General features: G+C 43.1%; 1 protein-coding gene across 6 annotated transcripts in view; it reads left to right on the plus strand.

Moving 5' to 3' along the window:
- The window catches only part of LOC135205652 (protein Star-like), a 69,253-nt gene that overhangs the window by 13,264 nt on the left and 35,420 nt on the right, over positions 1–20,569 (plus strand). The window lies entirely within an intron of this gene.

Consider the following 20,569-nt stretch of genomic DNA (forward strand, 5'->3'; position numbering starts at 1 on the left):
ATTTTCTCCAAAGTTAGAAATTAAGGCCAAATTTTAAGATTTAAACAGAGGGTACTGAAAATGGCGCCCACGGCAGTGGAAATCTCACCAAAACGCTTTAGAAATTTTTACTTACAACTAAAAATGTTTCGAAGATTGACGCCATCTCGATGTTTACGGAGTCGCTTGTGTCAACAAACTTTCCATTTCCTGTGATAAATCCGCACACCACTTGTACCCACAGACGCTGGAGCACTTTTATCACAACAATCGAAACACGATTTCTCACCAACAAGAAGCCAGGAGTAAACAGCTGTTTTGGTAGAAGATGACGAGAAGCGTGCTCTTAGCTAATTTTTAAATAAGTAGTAAAACATCAATATTTTACATATTTATGATGATTAATTTGAAATTTCATACATTCAACTTACCTGTCAGATATATACATAGCTATAGACTCCGTCGTTCCCGACAGAATTTCAAATTTCGCGGCACTCGCTACAGGTAGGTCAGGTGATCTACCGCCCTGCTCTGGGTGGCAGGACTAGGAACTATTCCCGTTTTCTAACCAGATTCTCTCTGTCGCCGGCTGTATCAACATTGTTGTTACTTCCTCCTGACTAGAATTCGTTTTTCGCAAAGCTTTTGATCATCTCTCGCTGATATTTGGTGACGTACTTGGATCGTTGTTTGGCATTCGCTATCGTGGACTGTTTTTTGGACTTGGTTTTTGGAATTTGTGAATATGTCTGATTCTAGTGTTAGTTTCAGAGTGTGTGTGAATGAGGGCTGTAAGGTGAGGATTCCGAAAGCTTCGGTAGATCCTCACACTATTTGTAGGGGGTGTAGAATGGTTGAATGTTCGATTGAGAATACGTGTAACGAGTGTGAGAAACTGAGTGCACAAGAGTGGAAGAATCTAACTTCTTACTTGAAGAAGTTAGAGAAAGATAGAGAGAGGAAGGCGGCTTATAAAACCCGCAGAATGTCTGCCTCTCATGATTTACTATCTAGCTCTGTAGCTTCTTCCTATGATAATCATGACCATTCTGTTTCAGCCCGTTCACAAATTGCTAATCCCTCTAGTTCTGCTTCGGAAATAGCAGAACTTAGAGCTTCCCTTCAGAAAATGCAGGAAAAAGTCGCAGCATTGGAAGGTAAGGAAAGTGAATGTGGTAGTGATATTAGTGTCCCCAGTGTAGTGGAGGGGGCGTCTGGTCGTCTCTGCGACGCTCCCAGGCCTAGACCTCTTCCAAGCTCCCTGGCCCGGAGGAGAAGGAAAGTCGAAAGCCGTACGGGGGTTGTGGAGAATCCCCAACGATCAGGCGTCCCTTCGGCAGAATCGATCGTATCGACTGCCAAGGACCGCTATAGGAAAAGCGTCCTTCGAGAGTGCTTTCGTCGTCTAGTTCGCCTTCTCCGAGAAGAGGATGGAAGGAGTCGAATCTTTCCCGTCCTTTGAAGAGGAGTATGAAAGAGCATGAGCTCAATTCGAGTCCCGAGCGCTTCTCGAAAGGAGGAGCGCCTTCGGTAATAAAGAAGGCGAGAATACATTCAGGACTCTGGTCTGGAAGGGATCCTAGAGCGCCTTCATGATCTCCCTCTCCTAATTCGGAAGATTCCTCAACCGGAGGAAATTTTGAAGAATATGCAAGAGCAATTAGCCTTGTTAGTAGGAACTCGTTATAAGGAGCCTACTCGTAAGAAGGATGATAGGCTTCCTATTAAAAGATCTAAATACCTATCTCCTGTCGGGCGCGACGCATCCTTCAGGGGAGTTGTCGCACAGGCGGCCATCTCTGGGGGGAGCGGTGCGCTAGACAGGAGAGAAGTAAGAAAGGAAGTTACTCCTGTCAAGAGTAGGGCGCCAACCAGAAGCCAGGCTCCGAGTAGGCACAACGAGCCAGTACAACATTCAAGATCTTCAATCAAGCAAGCGCCAAGAGTTAGCTGAAGAGGAAGATCCTGTTAGGAGTAGAGCGCTTGTGAGACGGAAAGCGCCTACCGGAATCAATACTCCTACTAAACATCAGACGCATGCTAAGGATCAGGAGTATTTGGAACGACGTGCTCCTACCAGACGCCAGGAGTCGTCGGGCCTAGATACTCCTCCCAGGCGCCAGGAGTATTCTGAACTGAATACTCCTCCCAGGCGCCAGGAGTATTCCGAAGCTTATACTCCTACCAGGCGCCAGGAGTACTCTGGACTTAATACTCCTCCCAGGCGCCAGGAGTATTCCGAAGCTTATACTCCTCCCAGGCGCCAGGAGTATTCTGGACTTAATACTCCTACCACGCGCCAGGAGTATTCTGAACAAAATGCGCCTTCTAGAAGCCAGGAGTATTCGAGGCGCTCTGCGCCTGCCAAGCGGCCAGGGAGGTAGTTCCAAACACGTTACTCCTCCCAGGCGAGGTACTCCTGCTGTACACCAGGCGCATTCCTCGTATGAAGAGCCTGACACTCGTAAGAGAGTAAGAGAAGAGTCAGAAGAAAGAAGGGAGCCTTCTCCTTCCGAGCCTATCAACCCAGAAGATGCCTCGGAGGACGAAATGAAGGAAGGATCTTCGAATTATAAAGTTCTTTCGTCCCTTCTATTGGAGGAATATGGAGACTCTTTGACGCCAGCTGCTCCCCCTCTCCACGCTCTCTGTTTTCGAGCACGAAAACACACAAGTCTTCCTCTTTCCTTAAAATGAAGCCTGCTATATCTATGAGGAGGGCTCTACAATCTCTTGACTCCTGGTTCAAGAAGAAGAAGGAGTTAGGAAGGACGGTCTTTTGTATGCCTCCCCCTAAACTTACAGGGAGGAGAGGCATTTGGTACGAAACGGGAGAGAATATGGGATTGTCTCTGTCTGTTTCAGCTGAATCAGACTTCTCGAGTTTGGTGGATTCGTCGAGAAGGCACGCCTTGAATGCAGCGAAGGTAACATGGGGGCTTTCGGAAACGGACCACCTTATCAAGGGACTTTTTCACACTTTAGAAGTTTTTAACTTCTTAGATTGGTCGCTTGGGGTTCTGGCCAAGAAATCTCAGGAAAAAGAACAACTCGACCCAGAAACCCTAATAGCATCCTCGCCTGCATTGATAAGGCTGTTCAGGATGGATCGGCTGAGGTATGCTCCCTCTTTGGTGCAGGAGTTTTAAAGAAGAGGGCGGTGCACAGTGCTTTCCTCACGAAGGCTGTCTCCTTCGCAGAGAGCCGCCTTATTGTTTGCGCCTCTCTCTGAACACCTTTTTCCCTCGCAGTTGGTGAAGGATATCGCGCATTCTCTAACTGAAAAGGCCACCCAGGATCTCCTTAGACAATCCTCAAGGAAGAATAGGCCTGTGGCTAGTGAGAAAAGAAAAAGTGGCTCCGCCAGTCAGCAACAGCCCTTTCGAGGAGGTCTTCCAACTAGATCGATCGCCAGAAGGAAGTCAACCGATAAGAGGGGCAGGTCTTCCTTCCGTCCCTTTAAGAAAGGGAAGTGAGAATTCTGTCCTCCAGACACCCGTAGGAGCCAGGCTACATTATTTTGCGAAAGCCTGGGAAGACATAGGAGCGAACACTTGGACGATGTCGATTATCAAGAGGGGAATATCGCATCCCATTCAAGGACATTCCTCCCTTGACAACATCTCCGAGGGAATTGTCCGCCAGATACAGGGACCCTGTTCTGAGGGATACTTCGTCAGATGGTGGAACAGATGTGGGACAAAAGAGCAATAGAGCTTGTGCTGGATTGCAACTCCCCGGGGTTTTACAATCGCTTGTTTCTTGTAACAAAAGCCTCGGGGGGATGGAGACCGGTACTGGACGTAAGTGCGCTGAACAAATTCGTCGAACAACAGAAGTTCAGCATGGAAACGTCTGCCTCAGTCCTTGCAGCACTGCGACAAGGGGATTGGATGGTGTCCCTAGACCTTCAGGACGCATACTTCACATCCCGATCCACGATTTATGTTCGAAGGAAGAATTTATCAGTTCAGGGCCCTGTGTTTCGGCCTGTCCACGGCTCCTCAAGTCTTCACAGACGTGATGAAAAATGTAGCAAGGCACTTACATTTGAAAGGGATAAATGTCTCCCTGTACCTGGAACGACTGGCTCATCAGAGCCAGGTCTCAAAAGCAGTGTTTGGAGGACTGTTAATAACACTGGAATTGACAAAATCTTTGGGATTGATCGTGAACCTCGAGAAGTCTCAGATGATCCCCAGCCAGAACGTGGTTTATCTGGGGATTCAGATGGATTCTCGGGGTTTTCGAGTTTTTCCATCTCAAGAGAGATTAAAGAAAGGCTGTGCCACAGTATCGAACTTTCTAGGGAAGGAGCGCACTTCAGCGAGGGAATGGCTGAGCCTTCTGGGAACCCTTTCCTCGCTCGAAACAGTTCTTTCTCCCTAGGGAAGATTACATCTTCGACCGCTTCAGTTCTTCCTAAGAAGAAGTTGGAGTTGGAAGACAGGTCAGCTCTCGGACACGTTTCCAATCTCGGAAGAAATAAAACATCATTTGAAGTGGTGGCTGATTCCATTAAAGGAAAACAAAGGAGTGTCCCTGCAAGTACGGAACCCAAGCCTGACATTGTTTTCAGACGCCTCGGAGGCGGGCTGGGGTGCAACATTGGGATCCAAAGAAGTGTCGGGCACCTGGTCGGCGGCAGAACAGGTGTCATGGCATAAAATTGCAAGGAGCTCTTAGCAATTCACCTGGCGCTAAAGAGCTTCGAACACTTGGTCAGAGGCAAAGTCGTGCAGATAAATTCAGACAATACGACAGCTCTGGCTTATGTCAAAAAGCAAGGAGGGACGCACTCTTTTGCTCTGTACGAGCTGGCAAGAGATCTACTGATTTGGGCGAACCAAAGGAAGGTAGTTCTTCTAACAAGGTTTGTCCAGGGGAGAGGAATGTGAGAGCAGACAGATTGAGCAGGAGGTTCCAGGTCCTTCCCACAGAATGGACACTCCACTCAGAAGTCTGTCAGAGCCTTTGGCTCCTTTGGGGGAAGCCTCAAATAGATCTTTTCGCCACATTCCTCTCCAAAAGGATAGAAACATTTTGTGCCCTGGTGGAGGATCCCCGGGCTTATGCAACAGACGCCTTTCTCCCTGGACTGGTCCAGGATAGACGTTTACGCTTTTCCCCCGTTCAAGATACTGGGGAAGTAGTCAGAAAAATTCGTGGCATCCGAAGGAACCAAGATGACTCTGATTGCTCCGTATTGGCCAGCTCAAATTTGGTTCACAGAGGTGATGGAATGGACAGTGGACTTCCCCAGATCTCTTCCAAACAGAATAGATCTGCTCAAACAACCCCACTTCGAGAGGTACCATCAAAATCTACCCGCTCTTGCTCTGACTGCCTTTCGACTATCGAAAGACTTGTCAGAGCGAGAGGGTTTTCTCGCCAGGCAGCAAACGCAATTGCTAGAGCACGCAGATCATCTACTAGGCGAGTGTACCAATCGAAGTGGGAAGTTTTCAGAAACTGGTGTAGGTCGAAGAAGCTGTCCTCTTCCAGTACCTCTGTGACCGAAATTGCAGATTTCCTTCTGTTTCTTAGACAAAAGTCGCATCTCTCGGTACCGACTATTAAGGGGTACAGGAGTATGGCCTTTACAGCAGTCTTTAGAAACAGAGGATTAGATCTAACGAATGATAAGGATTTGCACGACCTCATTCGTTCCTTCGAAACATCTAAATCACTTGAACCTAAGGTTCCAAGCTGGAACTTAGATGTGGTTCTTAAATTTCTATCATCAGATGAATTCGAACCACTTCACACTGCTTCGTTTCGTAACATCACTAGAAAGTGTTTGTTTCTGATATCTCTTGCAACGGCAAAAAGAATCAGTGAGTTGCACGCCCTTGAATCAAGAGTTGGCTTCAAAGGAGACTCTGCAATTTGTTCATTTCAGTCCCTTTTTTCCCTTTTTGGCCAAAAAACAAGAAAACCCTTCGAATCCCTGGCCCAGGAGCTTCGAAGTGAAAGGACTTTCTAGTTTGGTGGGCAGAGAGGCAGAAAGATCCCTTTGCCAGTTAGAGCTCTAAAATTTTATCTGGACAGGAAGAAGCAGTTGGGGGTTCGCATAAAGGTCTTTGGTGCTCAGTGAAAGACCCCAAGAGAGCAATGTCCAAAAACGCATTAGCCTTCTTTGTTAGAAGTGTTATCACAGAAGCTCATAAGAATTGTTCAGATGATTCTTTTAATCTTTTAAGAGTGAGAGCCCACGAAGTTAGAGCAATCGCAACCTCTGTGGCGTTCCAAAGAAATATGTCACTAAAGAACATTTTGGACGCAACTTATTGGAGATGCAACTCTGTGTTTGCATCCCATTATTTAAAAGACGTACGAGTTACGTATGATAAATGTTTTTCTTTAGGTCCGTTTGTGTCAGCACAGACGGTTCTGGGTAAAGGAGAAAGCACCAATCCTTAAATTATGTACGTAACCCTCTTGTCGGATGTGTTCTCGGGTTTTCGGTGTATGGGAGTGTCAGTTGTCGCACAGGCGGCCTTCACTTCTCTTCATTTGAAAATCGAGTGACATCTGACTATTAGAGGGGTACAAAATTTTTATTTTGTTATTTTTGTATGTATGAGTTTCGAGTTTGTGGTTGTTTGCTAAGAGTTTGGGGATAACTCTAGGCAATCTTAGAACTAACACGGGTTAGGATCGGGTGATCGGGATTGGTTGTGTGCTCCTTAAATAAGTGCGTGTTGTCATATAAGCGGATGTGCTCCCATTGACAAACGCCAGTTAGGATTCTGTCGAGTAAGTGGAAGAGACCCCATCGACAGATCCACAAGAACTCTTGGCCACAGATCACTATCTCGCTAAGGCTCTTGAGATGAAGCAGACTCCTGGGCAGTAGCCACGAAGTCTTCCATCTAAAAAGGTAGGAACTAAGGTTTATTTATACCTACAACATATGTTGTTTACCTGTCTAGTCAGTTGGTTAGCTGTCTCTTGCCCTCCACCAAAGGGTGTCAATCAGCTATGTATATATCTGACAGGTAAGTTGAATGTATGAAAATGACATTGTTATGATACAATAAAGTTTCATACATACTTACCTGGCAGATATATACATAGCTATAGACTCCGTCGTTCCCGACAGAATTTCAAATTTCGCGGCACTCGCTACAGGTAGGTCAGGTGATCTACCGCCCTGCTCTGGGTGGCAGGACTAGGAACTATTCCCGTTTTCTAATCAGATTCTCTCTTCCACCTGTCTCCTGCGGGGAGGCTGGGTGGGTCTTCAATTGTATATATCTGCCAGGTAAGTATGTATGAAACTTTATTGTATCATAACAATGTCATATATTCGTTATTGAAAAAGTAACTCGACTCTGACTCAAATTTAAGTAATTATTTTTCTGAATTAGAACGTTCTTTTAAGTTCTGTATTATGACGTCACGACATCTTGACTTTGGTACCTATTGTAAATAATTGCTATACTCAACTGTCATTGCAGAACAGTTTACCAGTTATTCATGCAGATTGTGATCAGCTATACATGTAATTGTTATAATCGTAATGCGCATATATATCTTTATTATTTACTTTTTGGATATATGAAGATGTTTTACTGCTGGATTATTGCCGTAGTGTGACGCAATCGTTTTCGGTCCATGGGCCTCTGTCTGTTTTCGCACCATAAGAAATTATGGGGCCGAATTTGCAATGACCAGAAAGTCGTTAAAAGAGGAAAGTTAGCATTGAGGGGCATATGTTTTGACTGAGAAAAATACAAATTTATTCAATAGCTAGCTTGTAAAAAATACTTGGTTATAAAAACTTGATTGACAACTAAGCAGCATGTCTACTATGGGTTTCAGAGACAGTGCAAACAGGCTTTTGGGCAATACCTATTTCTGTAACGAACACTCGTAACAGAACGAGATTTTGCTATAGTGCATTACACCCAGTGCCGTAATTTACAAGGGTATCGTGAATCACTAATCGTAAAGAATAACGACACTTGTCCTTGTACCAAGAGACAAAAACTCCATTATGCAGAAATGGATACGAACACGTGTATAAAGCTCCACCTACCCTCTCCCCACCCCCACCCCCCTCCACCGCCATCCCCTTTTCTCTTTTCGTTCCTTCCGTTCCTCCGCTCTCTCTCTCTCTCTCTCTCTCTCTCTCTCTCTCTCTCTCTCTCTCTCTCTCTCTCTGTTGCCATTCGGTATGTGTTGACCCTCCAAACTGGGTATAAGACTACACACAAAACGTTGAAATTGGTGAAATTAGGCTATGTATTGGAAGTATATATACATAAATATTAAAGCAATTTTATCATTATTGCATTACTATGACAACTAGAATTCATGGAAACAGTTTATAATAATGGAACGGCGTATGTGTGAAGCCTCCACTAATGTGGCAACGATGATTTTGCCATTCTTAGCAGCAAACATTAAAGCACAAACATTAAAGCATGCAAACATTAAAGGTTACATTTATTTCTGGCATACGATTATTAAAGAAATTCAAAATACTAATAAAGACTGAAATCAATGAAAAGTGCTAGCAAAAACAAAAAAGAAAAAAAAAAAAAACCGTAGTCGTTCCTCTGCACTTTTCCGTATTCGTTCCTCTATGGTTTTTCGGCAGCCAGATGTACGAAAACGTTAGAAACATTTGATTTTATCTACTTTAGAAATATCTGTAATTTTTCGGGGTAATTTGGTTGCAAAAAAGGGATAATATACATGAATTAAATCAAAATTTTTAAATAACAAAGTAAATTTAAACTAATTAACGAGTAAAGTAAACAGTTTAGGGAATAAAACTTTGCAGTTTCGTCGTCTGTCGTCGTCTGCTGTTCGTAATTGTGTTTATGGCGCGCGCGCTTAGAAACCAGGAACAGCAACGGGTTTAAAGTGCAATGTGGAGTGAACTGAGACCAAAATGTGTATAATAACAATCAAATAAGCACTGTGGAGTTTCAGTTGTGATGGCAGTAAGGATAAAAACCGCCGATTACAAGGTAAGAATGAATTCAGTTCAAACCATAACCCCGGGAATAACAAGTTTCATACTTTCACTAATATAGGCAACAAAATGTTGTTTTATTGTGCTGATTACAACTGCAATCTTGAGTAAGATCAATAAACGTTACATACATACGCTAACATTGTTCAAATGAGTGCTGGGAAGGCTGGGGAAAGATGGTGGCCGTCACTGATGAGAACCGTCCATGCAAAACATAGCCGCCATATTGGATTTCAAAACTGCCTTGAAAACATATTTTACGAAGAGCTCACATGCTTATTTTAGTTCGTATGGGGCTTTCATATATCACAATATGTTGACGAAACTTCAGTCTTTTAAATGGTATGCTTAGAGTTGCAATTGTATTCATGTTTCACCAATTAAATATCGAGTGAATAAGACCCGTCCACCGTGATGAGGGTTGGCCTGTCGTGATATTCTACCCTACCTATTTTCTCCAAAGTTAGAAATTAAGGCCATATTTTAAGATTTAAACAGAGGGTAATGAAAATTGTGGCCAACGCAGTGCATGCTACCCCTAAACGCTTTCGAAATTTTTACTTACGATTAAAAAAGTTTAGAAGATTGACGCCATCTCGATGTTTGCGGAGTCGCTTGTGTCAACAAACTTCCCATTTCCTGTGCTAAATCCGCACACCAATTGTACCCATAGACGCTGGGCACTTTCTTCACAACAGTCATAAACCTGACCTCTCACCAGTACTTATCTAAGGGAACTACGGCATTCTTTGTGGCGTTTTATCAGTGTTGTCAATAGGTATGTGTATACCCTCCAAACTAAGTATAAGACTTACACAAAACCGGGGAAATAAGTGAAATTAGCGTATCTATTTGTAGTATATATACTTATTACAGCAATTTTATCATTACTGCATTACTATGACAACTAGAATTCATGGAAACAGTTTGTAAATGCATCGGCATATGTGTGAAGCTCCACTAGATTGGCAACGATGATTCTTTTTGCCATCGTCTGCTCGTACTTCAGAAATATCTGTAATTTTTCGGGGTTAATTTGGTTGCAAAAAACGGATAATAGACATGAATTAAATAAACATTTTGAAGTAACAAAGTAAAGTTAAACTAGATAATGAGTAAAGTAAACAATTAAGGGAATAAAGTTTTGCACCTCATAAACAGTGTAGTCGTCTGCTGCTCTTAACTGGTTTGTGGAGTGACTGCTTAGGAACCAGGAACAACAAAGTGGTTCAAGTGCAATTTGGAGTGAATTAAGACCAAAATGTGTATAATTACAATCAAATAAGCACTGTGGAGTTTCAGTTGTGATGGCAGTAAGGATAAAACCACCGATTACAAGGTAAAAATTAATTCAGTTCAAACCATGACCCTGGGAATAAAATTTTTCATGCTTTCAGTAATATAGGCAACAAAATGTTGTTTTATTGTGCTGATTACAACTGCAATCTTGAGTAAGACCAGTAAACGTTACATATATACACTAGCATTGTTCAAATGGGTGCTGGGAAGGCTGGGAAAGATGGTGGATTGTCTGTGGTTAGAACGGCCAGCCACGCGATTGCTGCCATATTGGATTTCAAAACTGCCTTGAAAACATATTTTACGAAGAGCTCACATGCTTATTTTAGTTTGTATGGGGCTTTCATATATCACATTATGTTGAAAAACTTCAATTTTTTTAATGTTATGCTTAAAGTTGTAATTGTGTTCTTGTTTTACTAATTAAATATAGAGTGAATAAGGCCTGTCCAGCGCGATGACGATGGATCTTCTGCGGTTGTTTACCCTATGTTCCACCTCTCCTGAAAGATGTATACCTCAGGAGAGGTGGAACATAAATGCTTCCCATGTGAACTCTCTCAAGAGACAGAGTTTCCAGCCTTGTGATTGGCTTATCAACAGTCAATCAGGAGTGTCATAAGGGACTGGCATAGACACCAAATGCACGGTTGATGTGAATCTATAATACATATATATAGGGTAAACAACCAAGTGGACTACCTGGGCCAGTCTTGCCTGCTCGTTGACCCACATTCCAGAAAAAGTACTTTTAACACATCCTGACTCTGGATGTGGACACCAGTCACGAGTCATCGGTCATGGAAACAACACCTCAAGGCCTCTACTTTCCTCTCGAAATAAGAGTTTTCTCCCAAAGTACAAAGTAATGTCATAATTTAAGATTAAACAGAGGTTAATGAACGTCTAGCCATGCACAGTGCAAGCTTACCTCCATGACACCATGACGCTTTCAAAATTTTTACTTAAAACACCTTATGTGTAGAAGATTGATACCATCTCGATGTTTGCAGTCACTTGTGTCGATAAATTTTCCATTTCATGTGCTAAATCCACAAACCACTCGTACCCATAGACGCTGGGACACTTTCTTCACAACAATCTTAAACGATGACGACGATTGCCCTCGAGTCCAAGGAAACTTGCGATTTTTCGGAAGGAAAGAAGAAGAAGAGTGCGCTGGATAATTTTGAAATAAATAGTTTAACATCAGTGTAAGGTTATGAATTACATAAATTTATTATGTATTCATGATAATTAATTTGAAAATATTAGTTGTTGAAAAAGTAACTAGATTCCTGACTCAAATATCAACGGTTTTGCTGTGAACAGTAGCTATGGTATTGTTCGTGCTCTCCTATTTTTTATGAGTGTTGCCAATTGATATGTGTTTACCCTCCAAACTGGGTATAAGACTTGCACAAAATTGTGGAAATAAGTGAAATTAGCATATCTATATATAATTTATATACATACTAGAGCAATTTTATCATTATTGCATTACTATGACAACTAGAATTCATGGAAACAGTTTGTAAATGCATTGGCGTATGTGTGAAGCTCCACTAAATTGGCAACAATGAACTTTTGCTATTCCTAACATACAAACATTAAAGGTTACATTTATCTCAGGCATAATTACAGTTATTGAAAATAAAAAAAAAAGTCAAAATAGTAATATAGACTTGAATCAATAAAAAGTGCTATAAAAAAAATTCAAAATTTTTGTCATTAACAATAAACTGAACTGTCGTCTTCTCACTTATGCTTTTAGGAGCCAGATGTACGTACAGGGTGTCCATGAAGTCCCAATACCATTTCAAGAATTTATTGCTCTGAAACCATATAAAATAGAGTAATGCAGTTTTTATAGAATGTTCTATATTCAAGTTTACATTCAGAGCACTTCATTCAACAAAAAACTGCATTGTTCTATATTATATGGTTTTTGAGCAATAAATACTTGTCTACTGGTTAACTGGGCCTTTTTGGACACCCTGTACATTAAGACAAACATTGTTCCATGGCTTTGCTGTCAACACTTTCAACATTTTTGTACATGAACTTCCCTGACAGATATATACTTAGCTATAGTCTCCGACGTTCCCGACAGAATTTCAAATCTCGCGGCACACGCGACAGGTAGGTCAGGTGGTCTACCTTACCCGCCGCTGGGTGGCGGATGTACGAACCACTCCCGTAAGCTTGTCAGATTTTTCTCTGTCGCGGGAACGATAACAACTGTTGTCGGTTCCTCTCGATAGTTTTTCGATTCTCGCTTGCCTGGAGTTAATTTGGACTTCTTTTGGTGACGTATTCGCTTTGTTTGGCTTGGCATACGCTGATTGTGGACCGGTTTGATTTTGAGTTTGATTTTCTTTAACGATGTCTGACCTAGATTCGGTAGTTAAAACTTCGGTTTTGTTTAGGGTTTGCGTGAATGAAGGATGTAAGGTGAGGTTGCCGAAAGCTTCGGTAGACCCCCACACGGTTTGCATGAAATGCAGGGGGAATGAATGTTCTTTTGCTAACCCTTGTAGTGAATGTAAGGGATTGAATGAAGAAGAATATAAGGCTCTCTCTTCTTATGTTAGGAAGTTGGAACGTGATAGAGTGCGTAAGGCTTCCTCTAGAAGTTCTAGTAGATCTAGAATGAGTGAGTTGGATGTGGATCCTAATACTAACGTAGAATTAGAACCTTCTTCCCAAGTTGCAGCCCCTGCTCCCCGCACCGAAGCCGAAGATTCGCCTTCGGAGGCGGCAGCTCTGAGAGCCACGATTCGTTCTATGGATCAGAAGATTCGTCAGTTGGAAGGTAAGGAGAGTGTTAGTGATCAGTGCAGTGTCCCCAGTGTTGTGGAGGGTGCGTCTGACCGGCTCCTTAGTGCCTCTAGGCCTAGACCTCTTCCAGACTCCCAGTTCCAGTGGAGTAGGAAAGTCGAAAGCCGCAAGAGGGCTAGGGAGAACCCCCACCGGTCAGGCGTCCCCTCGGCAGATCCTGAAGTACGCTCCCAGGCTGCCTCGGATTGCTACAAGAAGGAGCTACTACGCCAATGCTTCTCCTCTTCGTCGTCTCCCTCTCCGAAGAGAGGTTGGAACTCCCCGGATGCGTCGCGCCCGTTGAAGAGGGCTTGGAAGGCTCCCTGCAGTCCTTTGGCTTCTAGTCCGGAGGTTTTCCCGGAAGAATCGTCGGTGGAGGCGAAGAAACCCAAGAAATCCTGTGATCGTTCTTCTTCTCGCGCTCCGCGCTCGGCGCCTGCTTCCGAGGAAGAACAACAAGATTCGCCTACGAGAGTACTCGCGGGACTTCAAGCTCAGATCACGGCGCTAGCAGACTCTCTAGCAGTTAGATCACGTAGGAAGAAGGAAGTTTCTCTTCCGATCAAGAGATCTAGGCGCCGCTCTTCAGAGGATCGTTCTCCTCGTTTTAGGCGTTCTCCTTCATATGGGGAGGTTTCGTATGAAGGTAGGGGCTCGCGTGAGCGCCCTCGCTCGCCTGGCTCTCTTTCGACTTCAAGGCGCCAAACATCGGTAGGACGCTCTATGGAGAAAGAAGTTTTTTCTCCAGATTGGATTCCCGCTTCTGGTAAGTGCACTGCACCTGCTCATCACGCTATTTCTTCAACTCCCTCGCGTGAGACTTCTCCTCAGCAGCCTCAAGATTCTAGAAGGCGCCCTTATGCAAGTAGGCGTTCTTCGTCCAGATGTCACTCTCCTCGAGCGTCGGATCGTGACTTCTCTCCTGACAGGCATCAAGAGTCTGGTAGGAGTCGTGTGCATGATAGACGGCCTGCTGTTGGCCGCTCCCCGCAAGGTAGGCGCCAAGAGCCTACTGCACATCGATCTCCTAGTAGGCGCTCGTCTCTTTTAAGGCGTCATACTCCTGATTATTCTCCTCGGGGCAGACAACAAGTCTTTCAAGCGCCCTTCTCCGTGTAGGCGCTCTCCCGCTTCTAGGCGCACTTCTCCTGACCGTTTGTCTCTTGGTAGACAACAGGAATCTCGGAAGCGCCCTTCTCCAAGTAGGCGCTCGTTAGCTTTGAAGCGTCCTTCTCCTGAATGTTACCCTCTTGTTAGACGTCAAGAGTCTCGCAAGCAGCCTTCTCCTGGTAGGCGCATTTCGCCTTCCAGTCGAACTTCCGTTGATCGTACGCAACTGGACAGGTATGGAGAGCCGCGCAAGCGCTCTGCTCTCGATAGGCGCTCTTCTCCTGGCAGCCGCTTGCCTCGGGATAGGCGCAAAGAGTATAGTAGGCGCTCGCCTCCTCGTAAGCGCCCTGTGGATATTTCCGAGGATTCTCGGAGTAGGAGCCCTACCTCTCCTTCGGCTGAGATTCCGTCTACCTCGAAGAGGGAGTCTCATCGTAGACATCCCAGATCTTCTCTTCATTCTCCAGTGGATGTGAACTCTTCTAAGAGAGGGCGTTCTCCAACCTCTCGCTCAACTCCTACTAGGATCCCTTCGTCACCTAAGGATCTTCCGCGCTCGCCTCGACAAGACGTCCTAGAAGGTTCGGATGAGGAACCGAACACTTCTGCTGCTGTGTCTTCTTACAAGAAGCTTACAGAGCTACTTTTGCAAGTTTTTGGGGATTCCCTTTCTCTTACGGCTCCTCCTTCTCCTCACTCACTTTTTTCAACGGCGAAGACAGCGAAGAGTTCTTCTTGTGTGAGGATGAAGCCAACTCTTTCTATGAAGAAGGCACTGAGGAGTTTTGGTTCCTGGATGGCTTCCAAAGAAGAAGCGGGGAAAACGATGTTCGCTTTTCCTCCTTCGAAGTTATCAGGACGCGCTGGTTTCTGGTATGAAACAGGAGAGTCCTTAGGATTGGGTCTACCGTCTTCGGCTGATTCGGATTTTTCGGCGCTGGTAGATTCGACAAGGAGAACTGCCCTTAACTCTGCTAAGACGACTTGGGCAATGAATGAATTGGATCACATGCTCAAAGGCATGTTTAGAGTGCTAGAAGTATTTAACTTCCTTGATTGGTCGTTGGGAGTCCTAGCCAAGAAAATTGAAGTGCCAGAGTCAATTTCGCCAGAAGATCTTATGTGTGTTTTGTCTTGTATGGACAAGTCGGTAAGAGACGGAGCGAGTGAAATCGCCTCCCTGTATGGGGCCGGGATCGTGAAGAAGAGGTCGGTTTATTGTTCATTCTTAACGAAGTCTGTCTCCCATGCCCAGAGGTCTTCTTTGCTGTTTGCTCCTCTGTCTGCTCAGTTGTTCCCTAAACATCGAGTGCAGGACATCAAGAAACATCTCTTATGGTGGACAGATCCCAACCTCTTTGCGAAGGGACTGTCTCTTCAATCACAGACCCCCAACCTGGTGTTGTTCTCCGACGCGTCGGACACGGGGTGGGGTGCAACTCTGGGAACCAGCGAAGTGTCAGGTACCTGGGTGAGGGACCAGGTAGCCTGGCACATCAACAGAAAGGAGTTGATGGCTGTGTGGTTGGCTCTGAAGGCTTTCGAGCCCAAAGTCAGAAGATCGGTAGTGCAGGTCAACGCGGACAACACTACAGCTCTGGCATATATCAGGAAACGGGGGGACGCATTCCTTCTCCCTGTACGAGACAGCAAGAGACCTTCTTCTGTGGGCAGAAGAAAGAGGAATCAAGCTTCTCACCAGGTTCGTGCAGGGAGAAAGGAATGTAAGAGCAGATCTCCTCAGCAGGAAAGATCAGGTCCTTCCCACAGAGTGGACCCTTCATCTGGATGTATGCCAGAGCCTGTGGAAATTATGGGGCAGGCCACACATAGACCTCTTTGCCACGTCAAAGAACAAGAGGCTGGATCCTTACTGCTCTCCGATATCGGATCCAGAGGCATTAGCAATAGATGCTCTTCTTCTAGACTGGAACGGACTCGACGTCTACGCGTTTCCCCCCTTCAAGATCCTGGGGCTAACCATCAAGAAGTTCGTAGAGTCCGATTCAACGAGAATGACCTTAATCGCTCCCTTTTGGCCGGCCCAAGAATGGTTCACAGAGGTACTGGAATGGTTGGTGGACCTTCCAAGATCGCTCCCGCTAAGGAGCGATCTACTCAGACAACCCCACTTCGACAGGTACCACAAAAATCTCCTCGCTCTCAGTCTGACTGGCTTCAGACTGTCCAAAGTTTGGTCAGAGCGAAAGGCTTTTCAGCAACAGCTGCTAAAGCAATCGCAAGAGCGAGGAGACCTTCCACCTTGCGTGTATACCAGTCAAAGTGGGATGTCTTCAGACGTTGGTGCAAGAGGAAGAACATTTCCTCTTCCAGTACCTCTGTGACCCAAATTGCGGATTTCCTTATTTTCCTCAAAGAAGAATGTCATCTGGTTGTGTCAACTATTAAGGGATACCGCAGTATGTTGGCGGCGGTATTTCGGCATAGAGGCTTAAAGATATCCGATGATAAGGACTTGCATGATCTTATTAGATCATTTGAAACCATTAAGCGTCCTCATGTGGTACCAAACTGGAATCTAGACGTAGTTCTACAATTCCTTGGATCGTCTAGATTCGAACCTCCTAGCTTAGCCTCTTTCAAGGATCTGACGAAGAAGGCTATCTTCCTTTTGGCCCTTGCTACAGCTAAGAGAGTGAGTGAGCTCCAAGCTATTGAGGGCAATGTAGGGTTTAAGGAAGATTCTATGGTGTGTTCGTTTCTTCCAAATTTCCTTGCAAAGAATGAAAACCCATCACGGCCTTGGCCCAGGAGCTTTGAAGTTCGTAGTTTATCTTTTCTAGTAGGGGAAGAGCCTGAAAGAACTCTTTGCCCTATGAGAATTATGAAGTATTTCCTTAAGAGGAAGGAACAACTTAAGGCTAATCAAGATGTGCTTTGGTGCTCTGTAAAGGACCCCACTCGGCCCATGTCGAAGAATGCTCTTTCCTTTTTTCTGAGAAGCCTTATTACAGAGGCACATGTTGCTTGTAAGGAAGAACATTTTAAACTACTGAAAGTGAAAGCTCACGAGGTGAGAGCCATCGCAACTTCGCTTGCATTCAGAAAAAATATGTCTGTGCGGAACTTGATGGAGGCGACTTTTTGGAGATGCCAATCGGTTTTCGCAAACCACTACCTACGTGATGTAAAAATCACATATGATAAATGCTTCGCCTTGGGTCCTTTCGTATCGGCGGATTCGGTGCTGGGGCAGGGAGCTGAAACTTATCCTGTGTAAATTTTTTATATGTTACCCTATATTTTATATTGTTGTTTTTTGGTTGTCTGAAAGAGGTTGCAGGAGGCACCTCTTTTTGTCGTAATATTAACCCTTTGTATTTTGGTTAGGTGGTCTGGTGGGTTTTGGCTCCTTGCAGAGGTAGTGGTAAGGATCTGTTAGGTAAGCGGACAAGGTCCCTCTAACAGCATCCGACTTGGATTCTACCACAATAGGGGATCACATATCCCAGTGGTAGATCCGAGAGTCTTTCAGCATCAGGTCACGTCCTAGCTGTAGCTCTCCAGGCAATGCAGACTCAGAGATAGTATCTATGAAGTCTTCATCCTGAAAAGGTGAGAACCAAGGTTTTTATATCTTACAACATTAGTTGTTTCCCGTCTTACCTGTATTATTGAGCTGTCTCTTACCCTCCACCAAGGGTGCCAATCAGCTAAGTATATATCTGTCAGGGAAGTTCATGTACAAAAATGATATTGTTAAACTACAATAAAGTTTTGTACATACTTACCTGGCAGATATATACGATTAATGGCCCACCCAGCCTCCCCTCAGGAGACAGGTGGAAGAGAAAAATCTGACAAGCTTACGGGAGTGGTTCGTACATCCGCCACCCAGCGGCGGGTAAGGTAGACCACCTGACCTACCTGTCGCATGTGCCGCGAGATTTGAAATTGTCGGGAACGTCGGAGACTATAGCTAAGTATATATCTGCCAGGTAAGTATGTACAAAACTTTATTGTAGTTTAACAATATCATATTTCAAGTGCAATTTGGAGTGAATTAAGAACAAAATGCATATAATTACAATCAAATAAGCACTGTGGACTTGAATTTGTGATGGCAGTAAGGATAAAACCACCGATTACAAGGTAAAAATGAATTTCAGTTCAAACCATGACAACGTGAATAGGATGTCTTGTACTTTTACTAATATAGGCAACAAAATGGTGTTTTATTGTGCTGATTACACCTGCAATCTTGGGTAATATCAATAAACTTTACATATATACCCTAATATTGTTCGAATGAGCCCTGGGAAGACTGGGAAGGACGTGGAATTGATGCCGGAGATGAAAGGGACCGGATGCGAAGACACCTTATTGGATTTAAAAACTGGCTTGAAAACATATTTTACAAAGACCTCACATGCTTATTTTAGTTCGTATCATGCTTTCATATATCACATTATGTTGACGAAACTTCAATCTTTTGAATGGTATGCTTAAAGATGTAATTGTATTCTTGTTTCACCAATTAAATATTGAGTGAATATGGTTGATCTGCCTGAGTAAGATGGACTCAAGGCGGTTGTTTACCCTAGTATTCAAGCATATCTATGTCAGGTTTATGCCATAGGGTAAACAACTGAATTGAGACCAGGTCACTTGAAAAAGACCACTTTTTTCACTTTATATTTAATTGGTTAACATATCATTCAAAAGATTGAAGTTTTGTCAACGAAATGTGATGTGTGAGACCGCCACGTGAACCAAAATAAGCATGTGAAGTCTTCGTAAAGTATGTGTTCAAGGCTGTTTTTAAATCCAATGTGGCGTCTTTTCGAATCGCATCACTCCAATGGCGGCCACATCCTTCCCAGCTTTCCCAGCAGTCATTTGAACAATATTTGCATATATATGTAATGTTTATTGATATTACTCAAGATTGTAGTTGTAATCAGCACAATAAAACAACATTTTGTTGCCTATACTAGTGAAAGTAGAGAAGTCTTATTCCCAGTGTCATGTTTTGAACTAAAATGCATTTTTACATTGTAATCAGTGGTTTTATTCTTACTGCCATCACAACTGAAACTCCACAGTGCTTATTTGATTGTAATTAAACACATTTTATTCTTAATTCACTCTAAATTCCACTGAAATACGTGAGTTTGCTTACAGCGAAGCCATGGCGGGAACAATTTTTCAACCTTGTATATCTGGCTGCCAAAAACACCGGTGAGCAGACGATGGATTAGTGAATTGTTTATGGCAAAAAAATTTTATTTTTTGCTAGTACTTTTCATTAATCTAAGTCTGTTACTATTTTGACTTTTTTTTTTTTTTTTTTTTTTTTTTTTTTTTTTTTTTTTTTTTTTTTTTTTTTTTTTTTTTTTTTTTTTTTGCTGAAATAAATGTAACCTTTAAAATTTATTAGAACTTGGCACATATGCCAATGGATTAGTGAATTGTTTATGACAAAAATTTATTTTTTTGCTAGCACTTTTCATTAATTTAAGTCTGTTACTATTTTGACTGTATTTTTTAAATAATTGTACGGCTGAAATAAATGTAACCTTTAATGTTTGCGTGCTAGGAATGGCAAGTCATCGTTGCCAATTTAATGGAGCTTGACACATAATACCGATGCCTTTACAAACTGTTTCCATGAATTCTAGCGGCCATAGTAATGCAATAATGATAAAATTGCTCTAATATTTATGTATATAGATTTTGTGTGAACAGTACTGAAAGTAGCCATATTCTTTTGTATACTGAGGAGTTTACTGTTTGTTGTATGGTGTCTAAGTAGACTTATTTCTTATATAAGTGTTAAACCTAATGTGACTGTATAATTCGTGGCATAAATTTGCCCTTTGTGAATTATAATACCTAGTTTGAGATTTTAATAACTATCTATTCTTTACTGCTATGCTTCTCCATATTAATGGACTAAGAAAAATAGGTTACACATACAAATTATGTGCAGTATTTTATCTTTTGTCTTGTGATAAGATTGATACTGTATCTGTTTAACACTTAGAGAGCGCTTGTTGGTGGACTTTTAATAGTTTGTATCCTTGCCATGTAATGGCAAAGATCTGAAAAAATCAGCATTTGTGTGGTCAAGGTTATGTGTGATTATATTTGCTAGAAATTAGAATTAGATTGTTAGATGTGGTTGACAGTCGAGTGGCTTTCACTTTTTCATTGAAGTTGCTGCTCACAGTGTGCTTTGACCACAATTAAGATTTTCACTTCCTTCACCACCAAAATGACATAACTTTCTCTTGTACTTTTCATCCTTTCCCTTTGGTCTCTTCCTACCTACTTGTCCAACTCCCTAAACTTTTGTATTTTTTCAGTTTACCCTCTATTATTTAAGAGATATCTATTTTGAATCATGTT

Source organism: Macrobrachium nipponense, chromosome 24 (assembly GCF_015104395.2).
Source record: "Macrobrachium nipponense isolate FS-2020 chromosome 24, ASM1510439v2, whole genome shotgun sequence".
In the NCBI taxonomy this organism is placed as follows: Eukaryota; Metazoa; Arthropoda; class Malacostraca; order Decapoda; family Palaemonidae; genus Macrobrachium; species Macrobrachium nipponense.